Source organism: Triturus cristatus, chromosome 3_2 (genome assembly GCF_964204655.1).
Source record: "Triturus cristatus chromosome 3_2, aTriCri1.1, whole genome shotgun sequence".
In the NCBI taxonomy this organism is placed as follows: domain Eukaryota; kingdom Metazoa; phylum Chordata; class Amphibia; order Caudata; family Salamandridae; genus Triturus; species Triturus cristatus.
Window position 1 is genome coordinate 964,400,441 of NC_140584.1, and position 13,020 is coordinate 964,413,460.

Sequence of the window (13,020 nt, forward strand, 5' to 3'; positions counted from 1 at the left end):
TTAAATAATGGTCTGTGAAATAGCTTCAGTGATTCTTAGCACTTTAGCATCACTAGACTGCATGTTGTGTAGCCTGTGTGTTAGGTAAGACAAGGTTTGTGGAAAGCAATAACAAACCATTCTTTCAGTGTGGCCTTTTTCCCTTCTAAGCTGGTATCTCACGTGCATCTTGGGCATCACTTTTAAGTATCTCTATGAATGATAGCTCATGTTCAGTGGATGCTAATTGAAATATGTCCTCATATAGACTTGCCTCACCTTGACTTGCTGACATGGAGGGAGTGTGTGTAACTTAAGATGTTTCTCCAATGTCTGTGGAAGACGTAATGATGATCATTGAAATTGTGGTGAAGGCAGGAGAGGTATTTGTGATTGTTGTAGTGATTGTGTAATAACACTTGAACTATCAGTGAGTGTGATGATGCTTATTCTTGATGTTGAGGCACACACTCATCTGATTGGTGGAATGCCAACAATTGTAGTAGGTGTAGTTGGAGCAGCGATAGTAATCCACGTGGTGACTTCCTATGATCTGGAACTTCTTGCATTTCTTCTATAAGGTGTTTGCCGGCTAGTTGAAGAAACACGCCCCCTCATCAGATTCTTCGGGAGCTTGTTCAGGTCTGAGAAAAATAATATAATACAAAAATATTTTTTAATATAGACCGAGCTCCTTGATTAGACAAAGCACAATTGTTTTTAAAATATATTTATTACGCGTTTCCTAGTTGCAATGTCTTTGTAATATATAAAATGACTTTTCAGATTGTTGCAACTTGCATATATTGCTCTTTCACATTATAAGTGCATATACGGTAGTGGCATTGATTATCAGCAGATGAAAAATCCAGATAAAAAAGTAACAGATATATAGGTAATACGAATACGATCATCAAGTTTACATTGAAATTAGAGTTTATTTTTGAAAAGTGAACTTACCAGCCTCAGCTGTTCCTCCAACTTCGACATCGTCTTCAACATCCTCATTGATGCCCATGTCATTAACAATGCGCAATTTGTGTTCCATAGCATGCGGTGCCCACCTGTTGCAAGACTTTCCTTCCAGGGCTTGCTAAGCAGACCACTGTAGTCTTCTTTTCAGATCATGAAATCTTTTTTTACAATATTCCACTGATCTTGGCTTAGTGGAAACAGCAATAACATTATCTGAAATTTGCTGCCAATTCCCGTAGGCACTTTAGGCGCGGTTTATACCATTAGATGACCCATGAGTCTTGGCCTCTTGTTAACAACTTCCTCTACTAAAACCAATAAATCTTTTTCTGAAAATGTTGACTTCCTCAGGCAGTCAAGGCAAAAGAAAACGGTACCTTTCCCTGCTGCAGAGTTTTCAAAACAGTGAGGATGGCAGTGGATTGCAGTTCTCATTCAGTACATATTTTAATGGAATAAAATAGCTGCCTGTATGAAATGTTCTTTTTTCTTGTTTAGTTTAGAAGGTTAATGAGGAAAAAAGATGCCTTTAATGTTTGTGTTTATTGTGCCACATCTGCTTTGCATTAAAAGACAAAGGTCAAAAAAGTCATGCTATCTCTGCTGACAAATTCTCTGCTTATTTGGAAACTGGTATTTACTTTTATTTCTCTGACTGCATAGTGAGAGGATTTTTTAAAAGTGAACCAGGTGACAATCTTGCTGGAGTACAGGAAGTTGAAGGAAAGCCTGTAGGTTGTCAGTTTTTTTCTCTAATACAACGCAACATTTAAATATCTGCAAATGGGCTATACACATATTTCTAAATATATCAGCAATTATGAGAGAACAAATGAAGCAATTGATTTTGTAATTCTGAAGTGTGATGAAAACAAAGATGCTAATGGGAATCAACGGTGACCTGACCTCCCCCTAAATAAATAACATAATCTAAAAAAATCAAGACACTTTAGTTGGTGAAATGTATATGATAAATAGTTGCTGAAACCCACTTCCCATACAATATTGTTTGTGTGCTATATAGTTTTACTAGTAAAACTGCATGTCCATGCAAATTTACTGGTCATTTCAACTGGAAAATGTGCTGTCTAAAAATGATAGTACGCAATCACAACAGTGCACAAAATGTACCACTGACTACATACCACCCCCTTACCACTCCCCTGCTGAATCAGCGTGGTACATTTGCTTTACTTGTTTTAAGTGTGACACTATTTTTCACAATCGCTATGACTTTGGTGATGTAACATTAATGGCAGCACCCCTACTCTGAAAATTGTTCCAGCACCGCTGTAGGGGGTTCTCTCTTGTACCTCCCAAAGGTGTATTTGGAACATTATCAATTGGGCTGCAATAATACAATTCCAAAAATAAGAAGCCTTGTGCAGGACTCAGAAAAGAGCAAGCACTCACCTTAAGAACCTGCTTCGCTATCCCTCCAGAGGCGATGTGTGCCCATCTACTCCTGTCCGGCCTCCTCTTCCTTGTTCTCTCAAAAACACAACAACAGCAAATGAGGCCAGACTGGGGGAAAGGGATTTGGGAATTAGTTGAGTCTTGTTTTGATCTAAATTGGGCCAGGAGGGTTTACCCTAGGAGTCACAAAGGATATAATGGTTTGGGAGCTTTCTGCTCAAGACTATGTTTTAACAAGCACTCTATAAACCCCAATGACTTTCTCTATGTTCTCCTACCTGTGGCTGGTCCAGGATTCATCATAGCCTGTTATGGTTTAACTTCCAAATTGCCAGAATTAATGTAGATTCTTAAAGAACCGTCTAAGTAAAGTGTAAACATAAATAACTCTTAAACACATAGCAGAGTTCATTGGTCAATATCAGGAAATATATCAAGCACCCATCGATACCTTTTTAACAATATTTCGAAGAATTGTCATCCTGGTTCCTTCATTAGGCCCTGGGCAGAGCATAGGATTTGAGTTAGATAGAAATGTAACTGAAAGTTACTGTTTTGTAAACAGTTAAAGATTAATCTGTTCCTTCTTTCATTTCCAAGCTTCATAATCGCAAATCTGTTAATCTCACTGAGTTACTTTGCTTCACACTACTGTCTGAAAATTAGGAGTGGGTGTTACTTGCGTAACTCTCTTTAGCGTAATTACTCATAAATACTGCAAAATAACATGTAATTATGTGTAATTGTGTGAGAAGCATAATCCAGCATCTAACTCTAATTTCTTACTGCAAATTGCACCCTTGCATCAAATTTGGGCATGAGGATTTATTTTGCTCTAAGAAAATAGTACTAAATTCTACAGGACACGCATAGACACTTACTCTCTTTTAGTTCATTCTTCGTATGCTTCTGCTGTGGACTTTTTGCCCCAAATTGCTCTTAATTACTAAAGCATCACGTAATTTTGGTGATTCCACATCAAAATAGTAATGCGTAATTTCTGAAATTATTCTGATTACTCCAGTATAATTAAAATGTCTCCCAGGCCTACTCAAAATCCCTACTTTCTGTATTTGGCTTTATAATGATGCATGTTAAGCTTTTTTCTTAGTATCGCTAACCTTTTCTGTATCTTCATTTTTCTCAGGTTGTCCAGATGAAACATTCCTCAGGATTGAGCGCTGGGAAAACTCAAATGACGTCATCGAGGACCTTGGCACTCACTATTCAGTGAGTGCCGTGCACTGGCCAGGCTGCTTTTTTTCAATTAAAAAACCTTGAAGTAAATCACGTGTTTCTTGATGGGTGTGGTTTAAATAGCGGCACACCAAGATTTGGTGCCCCTTGCTGGATCTAGTGAGTGTAGAGTCCTGCGAGATTTGCTGCTGATTTTCCACAAATAATACCTTTTGCCTCAGTTCACAGCCAAAAGATGCTTCAAATGTGAACCCTATGAATCCTATTAAAGACATAAATAGGAACACGAGAAGAGATGTAATAACATGAGGACGATGCCATTACGGTGTTAGGAAGATATTCCACAGGGCAGTGACAATACAGTGTTGGAGTACTAAAAGGGACAAAAGTTTTGATTTAAGTATGAGGGACATGTGATCCGCACAATTCCTGATACCTTGTTTTCTCTGATTCTCCGAATATTGAAAGAATGCAAAAAAGTTTCTTTTTAGTCCAATATGTGTTACTGTTTTCAATGGATTTAGTGGGACACCATCTATTAGGAGAAGGGACAGGTTCACTTGAGCACTTTTCATGTTCGTTCACATATATTCAAATATTGCATTTTCATGTCAATTGGAATTGTTGCTGTACATGCTGGCTGGAAATGTATCAGGGACTATGAAATCTAAAATATGGGTCAATAAATATTGCCTCTTGTGAAAAATTAGTTTAACATCAGACCTTGAATTGGTGTTGGATAATAGAGGTACTCATTATTCAAGTACTATTGAGTAACCGTACGAGCCTAGCACTTTAGCCACATTGATCTTTTTAATTGCCACTTGACTCTCCTCTTATTGGGACTTTGAAAATGCAAGATTGAGCCTTAGTTAATCCTGTCAGTTCGGCCCCTCTGCATATTCTATGTAAAGATCTCAACCCAATAAAGGGATTAATAGAATTGCATGAACTCTATCAGATGTTATAGTAAGACAGGAGGCTAGCATTATGCATAACCTTTGAGTCACCACTTTCAAGAAGCAACCTTTTAATGTGCCATACTAGAACCAAGTATGACAACATAAACCAATTCCGAACGTCTAGTCCATTAAACTCCTCATCCCTCAAGCTTCTTCCTCTTTGGTTTGCTGCTTCTGAGCAGATAAGTAAACTTTTATTATTGTGATTTAAGCAGATCAGTAATGTAATGTGTACTCTGTAAACTGTTTAAATGTAGTAATTTTAATAAGAAATCATGTGGAAATAACCCAATTTAATATGTTTTAGTGTAATAGGAAAGGTTTGTTTTAGTAAAGACAGATTTTAACTGCAGATGGAAGGTAATTTGTAGATTTCGAAATGATAAGTAACTTTATAACTTTTACAGTTTTAGTAGAGTCTGAGATTAGTTTCTCAGACCTGCTGTTGTGATACAGTTTGAAAAAAAGTGAAAGAGAGAACTGTTGTTGTACCTGTAATGTTGTTTTTTGAAAGTACATGCTGAGTGCGTGTGGAGCACACAATTCCCTTGAGACGCAGTTTTGATGCGCAGATACCAGCATTGAGTGAGGTGCGTGTGAAGTGAAGTGTGCTACTCCCATGAGTAAGTGAGGGCTTGTGGTTGAGTGGGGCGTGTGTAATGACTGGCATTGAGCAGGGTGGTAGTGAGTTGAAACATGCTGCTCCCGCAATTAAACAAGGGCCCACGCTTCTAAGGAAGCTGAGAAAGCACGCGCTTTTAGGCGCAGATGTCTGTTTTGGGTTATTTTCTATGAAAACAGTATGATCTCATTAGAACAGTGAGGATGGTTAGCATCAGAGGATTAACGATCGGTTGAGTGTTCAGTTAGGTAAAGGAATACCACAGGGCAGTGACAATTCAGTTAGATAAAGAGTAAATATACAAATATTATATTGATTTAATGTTGCTGAAATTACTATAACTAGTTTGAGGAGAATGCCTGAGCAAATATCAGAAAACAGGAAAGAAATACAGGAATAAAGAGTAGGGGATATTATAAGGAGAGAATTTAAAGATAGTGTTCAAGAGACAGTTAGGTCTATGTTGATTAACAATAGGAAAAGGAGAGGAAATATGAATGAGGAAGAGGAATATTGGTCCATATCTGAGGAGGAAGGTGGCGCAAATAAAGGTCCAGGTGCTAAATGTTTAAGGAAGAAAAAACATGTCAGTGGAAGAGGTGTCTGTTACTTGAAAGATGGGAGCCCAAAGCGGCTCACAAGGAAAGGTTGCCCGATGCAGTATAAATTCAATACAGGCTAACCCTGCACATTAAAAGAATTTGGAAGGAATGAGAGATGAAATTAATAAGGAGCTAGTTGAATATATTTTTGACATGGATTATAGTGATTGTGAGGAATACCCTGCTACTGAGTTTGGTGATAGTAATAATTTTAGAGTTGACACTGAGAAGTTTATTAAAGATTCTTGGGGAGACAGATTATTTGATCCCAAAGAAATACGCCAACCAAGAAGTTCCGATTGGCGGTGCCTGGGTCATATGGCAGAATAGATAAGAAAAAGAATTAGAAAACCTCTAGAGAAGGAGCTATTGAATGTAATGAGGGCCTGTTATCTTTCATATAGGTACCCTAATATAGGACCGGGTAATATCATACACCTTCACCATCTCCCTTATACTACACAGTAACAAGCCTTTAGTATTGAACCTTTACCTAGTTCTGGTCTTGGGGGTAGAAGAAGGGTTTTTCCCCGAACAATAGCGTCCTATAACCTCATCAATGGACTCATACAGTATGAATGAATATTCATAAGGGTTCTTGGAAACCAGGCAGAGGCTACAGCACCTGCATAATATCTACAAGGTTCATCTCGTACGTCATCCTCAAATCCAACGATGGCTAATACAAGAAACAAGGGACAAAGAAACCCTAGATACATTCTGTATAAATAGAGCACATCTTGCCAGGGATGGCAGAGGGGACCGAGACTTTTAGGCCAACACACTAGCCAAAGACACTGAGGCTCCTGCATGCAGACGTTCCAGCTGACAGTGGTCTAACACATCCCTCGCGGGGTGTCCAACTAGAGACCAGGACGGGGTCCCACACTCTCTCACTTCAGGTAATGGGGTTAGACTAAATCCTAGAGGGATTCTTGGCTTCACAACTACCCACATGCTAGGTACACTTAGGTACATCTAGATAGGCATCGTAGGAGTATGCACACTTTTATAATGCATTTTATATTCATGTATGTATTCATAATTATTGCAAGATGGTAGAACTGTACTATCCTTTTATTTTCACTGTACTGCTAATAATATATATCTGCTACTGTCTAATGGTTGTTGCGGCACATCTATTTCACACTAGAAGAACAACTGTGCAATAAATTCTTATTGTAACACGCCCGATTGTTTCTTCTGTGTAACTCTCTGAGACCGAATAAGTGAGCACAAGTGACTGAGCAAAAGATAGTACATTGTTTCCATGATTCTGAAGGCTCAGGGTTGTCATGTTCTGAGGTTACCAGAAACTATTCTCTCCCTGAGAAGAGGAGATTCTAGTGGCACTGTGAGCTAGCTAATGCAAACAGGCTAACGTATCCGGTGGGGGTGCACGGAATCAGTCTACCACCAAACCCACAGTTTATGTTATCCGAAACGTGCAGATCCTGTATAGGTAATATTGGAAGTACATGACATGGCGCCCTCAGCGTTGTTTGGGTACTTACTTAACAGTAGAATCGGAGTAGTTCAGTCATGCTATTCATAGAGACACCTACTCACAAACAAAAGAGACGTCTGGAATGGGTGGGCACAGAAATTCTGCCACAGCTGAGTAGGCAAAAAATCCTATTAATTAGCTGTTGGTTAATCAAGCTTGAAGGATGCAGTGTTCCTAAAAATTGTGCAATAAAACCTTATCTTAGTTCCCTTGAACAAACGTCTTCGTTACAAAAATGACTGAGTACAGAGATAACCCAGTAGTGGCTCTCCACCTCTCAACAGGAGAAGAAGATACGGACGCAATGCAAATTGCACCAAAATTCAAGCATACAAGCACCCTGAAACTGTTAGAAAATGGTTTATCAGCTAGGGGTGGCTTAGTAGTTTTCGTGATTGAGGCACACGAATCAAACAAAACAGAGGTATTTTATTTGTGGGTTACATTCCCAGCAGCAGATGCGAGAACACAGACATTTCATTCTTACACAGAGGAAGATGCACCATTGGAATATGGCCTGTTCGAGGACATAGAGATTCCACTCACGTACCAGGAACTCTTATACTGGTTTAAAGGCTCCCTTCCCCACATAAGAAGAAGAGTAAGATTAGGCCCGCTCGGAGGTGTTGGGTCCACATGGCCAATATTAGCAGCCTACACACCACATCCTAACATTGACACAATGCCACAGGCAGACTTACTCAGACAACACAAAGATTTAATTAAAATCTATAGAAACTTGATTCAATTCGTCATGAGGTCTTTCACAGTCCAACCAGCAACAGCTGCAACAAATGGAACTCAATCACAGGGTACAGCAACTAAAATCACACCACAAATGTTATACATGGTAATAGGCAAAATACCCACGAAACGTGAACAAATGCCATTCTGGGTAGCTCAGAAAATAACTCAGCTCGAGGCAGTATTCCCGAATACTACCCCGTATGAAAAACACAGAATGCTAACAATCTACTTGCCCCTGGGGATAACACCACAAGTAGAAGATTGTACTACTTGGGGTACGGTCTTTGCTGCAATTTATACCAGAACTCATGGTATTCCCTCGTTAGCGGTGGTACCAGATGTATTAAGACAACTACAAAACGAGTACAGAGCAGAACCTGCACTGAACTTAGGGATAAAGGGGCAGATTTACAGGCCACTTGCGCCTCATTTACGCCGCCGTTGCGTCACTTTTGTGACGCAGCAGCGGCGCAAATCCTGCACCATGGTGCGGGGTACTTACGCAGCGGCGGCGCAAATCCTGCACCATGGTGCGGGGTACTTACAACGTGACGCATCTGGGAGATGTGTCACGTTGTAAAGCCCTGCGCCAGAAGTAGGCATTCCTGCACGGGGGGATGTTCCGTCGCAGGAATGCCTCCTAAAAGTGGCTGAGTGAAATCTACAAAATACAGTCACTTTTAGGCCCATGCTGCGTCAAAACCCTGTGCCTGCCTGAAGCAGGCGTACGGATTGACGCAGCATTCACAAGATAGGGCCCCCCAGAGCATTGCTGGAGCTGCGTCTTGCTTGCCACACAACTCCAGCAATGCGCCACTTTTACGGCACAGATCCGTCACGCATCTGTGCTGTTTTTGCCCCATGGTGCGCCGGATTGTAAATGCGGCACATCCATGGTGGCGGAGCTGTGGCGCACAATAACTGGCGCATCCATGCTGATATGCAGGGATGCGCAGGGATGCGCCAGTTATTGTAAATATGTCCCAAAGTTACTAGGTAACTATGACAGGTATCAGCCATAATACTAGCTAATATTAAAGGGGAAGCAGCTTCAGTGGCAATCCGCCAACGCCAAAGGGAGTTCATTCCTATGGATCAACACGAACTACCAAAATAATTGAAACTGCGTATGCAAAATTAGGCAGAGACAGTTTAGGTGGGAAAGCTTTAAAACCACAACTGATGAGCAGTCCTGAAAAATGACACTTCCAAGCAGACACCTGCTTCTTCTAAAAAGAAGTGGGATAATAAAAAACAACCAAACTTTAAAGGAAACAGATCTCAATCCTGAGGCAGACCTCCTCCACAGGAGCCCTCTAAAAAGAGGTATAATCTCAGGAATAGGAATAATATTAGGAAACAGGTATCAGGATACTGATACACGTTCCTCTCGTTCCTTTCAGGGTTCAACACAGAGAGGGAAGGACGGTCAGAAAGACAAGAAGAGCGTACAAAGTCCAGACACAAACAGCATGCTCAAGACTATACTTCCAAAATAAAAAGAAAAGCCAAAATCAAAAGCTCAGTTGAAGAAGGAGAAAGTTGCAGGCCTGAAAATCAGACATGCCCAGAATTCTGAGGACACAACTTTTGAATGGGGAAGAGGCCCAGACGATGCTAGACAGTGCAGCAGAAGTAACAATAGCTCGCCAGAACCTGATGGAATTTCTGGTGACAGCGGACTTGAATGATTACATCATGGTGGAAACACCAGATACGAGGGTAAGCGTCCCACATAAGTTATATGAGATAACACTCCAAATGGAGGAGGACATGCCCAGGAAAGTTAAAGGTCTCTTTTGGGAGAACCTGTCATCTGGTTATGACATCCTATTAGCCGAACAAGATTGGCGGTCAGCATTCGTTGTGAAGTGCCCTAGGGGAGAAACAGTCCCTTTTCCAGCCTTCTCTGACCTCGTTCCCATTAATTTTAAACACACATATGCATGGCAGTGGGCAGTTGCCCTAGCTCCAGCATTGTACAAAAATCATGCCGGATTAGGATGAGAATTCAACCACCACGTGATCTCGTTAAAAGTTTCACCAAATGCACAGAGACAATATCCAATAAAGCAAGAAGCTACAAAAACAGGCCAGGGAGCTTATAGATCAACTTGAATATAAAGGGGTCATTGAAACCTGCACCTCACGAATGAACAATCCTTTGTTTCCCGTAATGAAACCGGACAACTCATATCGTCTAGTTTTAGTTTTAGATTACAGACATTTAAACACCTGCACGAAGACATTCACTGACCAAAGTGCACACAGTGCTGCATTAATGAATAACATTGTGTGGAAAAAATACACAACTACACTCGACATCTCAAATGGAATTTTCTGCCAAAATATAGCGCCTGAAAGCAGGTATTTGAACGCATTCTCACCGTTGGGGGTCCCCAGCGACAATTTTGTTGTCTCCCCCAAGTGTGTAAGAATAGCCCGGAGTTATTTTCAGCAAGTGTAATCGAATTACTCCAACATTTTGATGAGGAAGCATTGTCCTAAGTGGATGATATTTATCTGACGGACGATGACTTAAAAAGGTACTTGACCAGGCTGAGCACCATAATTATGGGATTCGCCTCTGAGGGCTACAAATTTAATTTTAGAAAATCAAAAATCGCCCAACTCAATGTCCTATTTTTAGGATATGAGCTTTCAGGTGAAGGGAAAAGCCTGGCAGCTAACCTTTTAGAAAAGTGTGCGCTGCTCCAACCTCCAAAATCATTAAAAGATTTACATTCAATACTGGGATTCCTAAATTTCGGCAGAACATACATTTTAGATCACGCAGAAAGCGTAGAACCTTTCTACGAATTAATTAAACCTGACTTTTCAGTTAGACAATGGACACAGGACCACAAAAACATCCTACGTTCACTACAAGAAGACATGATAGCTTCAAAACATTTACTGACGCAGGTAAATGTACGCAACTTAGTGATCTGTGTTAATAGTGGGTCAATGCAGGTACACTTACTTAACCTTCAATGAAGACGAAACAGTACCAATCGCTTACAAATCACACCTGTACACATACGCAGAAATGTGTTTCACTTAAACAGAAAAAATCCTAACAGCAGTTCAGACCGCTGTAGCAAGAGAAAGAGCGCTGGCTCAGGGAAAACGCATGATTGTCGTAACACCGGTGCCAACTTTAGAAGCTGTTACAAAGAATAGCATTCCAAATGCAAATGCCTTACATCCGAGATGGATACAATGGGCTAATTCTCCTACTGCAATGGATGTTATACAGATTTGATCCAAGTCTAAAAACACAAGCATTTCTGCAATACGAACAAGAATACCCTCTACCGAATTAAATCTTGCCTCTAGATCAGCATGAATATATTATTTACACTGACAGATCCGCTCAACTGGCCATAGGGAGTAAGCAACAATACAGCACAGCATGTGCTATTATTAAAGGTCGCATGCGGGATGGAAAGTTCCATCCAAGTTGCACCAAAACACAATCTGTGGGAGACTGCACAGCTCAGTTGGCAGAGTTAAAAGCGCTGATACTGGCACTGGTAAACACAGATTGTGAACTCCCCACACTAATTGTGTGTGATTAGTTTTACTGTGTACAATCATACAATGAATATTTACATCATCGGGAACAAAACGGGTTCAAAGACACAAAAGGTGGCACAATTAGGCATAAAATACTATGGGAACAGGTAGTTGAGTTGAGAAACGAACTACCACTGGCTCACGTGATTCATACACTGAGTCATCTATGTGATGGCGTTCATGTTGAAGGGAATTCATTGACTGATGAAGCCGCAAAGGGGGCTGTACGCACAGCTTCCGTAGCTGCAATCACTCGTTCAAAAACGAGGATAGACGTGAGATTATGGTTGTTGTCATTGCTTCACGCAAAGGCACCTCAGCAGTACCAAAGACATTTCCACTCAAGTACTCCTGCAAGTTAGATGCAAACAACATTCTATATGCTCAGATTACTGGAGTGGGGGACAGAGTAATACCAAATGTGGATCGTAGGCAAGGTTTGATTATTGCAGCACATGAGGGTTTGGGCTCAGCGCATACAGATGTTATAGCGACTATTTCATTGTTGAAACAGCGCTGCTGGTCGCCAGGTCCAACAAAGCAAACTAAAGTCTATGTCTTGAAATGTGACATCTGCCAGCAGATGAAAGGCTCCACCATAACACGCCCGGCACAGACACCGTTATTAAAATCAGACAAACCTCTTGCTTGTGTATATCTGGACCACTGCGGCCCCTTACAATCAGAGGGGGCCTACAGGTATATCATGGTTGCAGTGGATTCATGCTCAAAATTCCTATGGGTTTGGCATCAGCGCTTGGCTGACGTTCGGACAAAGATTTGCGAGTCTTTATGTGGACATACGCAGTTGGCACATTACATTCTGACCGTGGCCTGGCGTTTAGCTCTCAGGCTTACAAAGAGGCCATGGAAAGTATGGGCGTAGCATTGCGGTACTCCTCTCTGTACCATTATGAGGGAAATTTGGTTGTGGAAAGGAAAAACCGGGACCTAAAGCAATCCTTAACAGCTAGGGTATTAGACAGGGGTGGTAGTTGGGTCAACGAGCTCTCAATAACCAGCCAAGAAGTTCTCTAGGGGGTGTCACTTCTTACAAGGTCCTATTTGGGACAAGAATGTTGGTACCTGATCTTGATTGTGAAGACACAGTGGCGGATGAAAAATCTTTTGACATCCATAACCGTTTGGCTATCTTACAGGAATTAAATGAAGCAAGAGCCTTGCACAGCAATGTGCAGTTGAAAGGAACAGCCTCGGGGGAAGTCAAGGCAGTCACGGCAAGACGTGTCTGGATCCCAAAAGTCGGGGATCTGGTCAGAGAGAAAATAGTGGATAAAAAAGAATTTGGACCATCATATAGAAAGCCTGTACCTGTCCTAGCAATTCAAGGAACAAGAACTGTAGTTTTTACCGCCTTTTGCCGGAAAAAAGGAGATACGATTTGTCTCAATTGACTTAATCCAACCACACTAT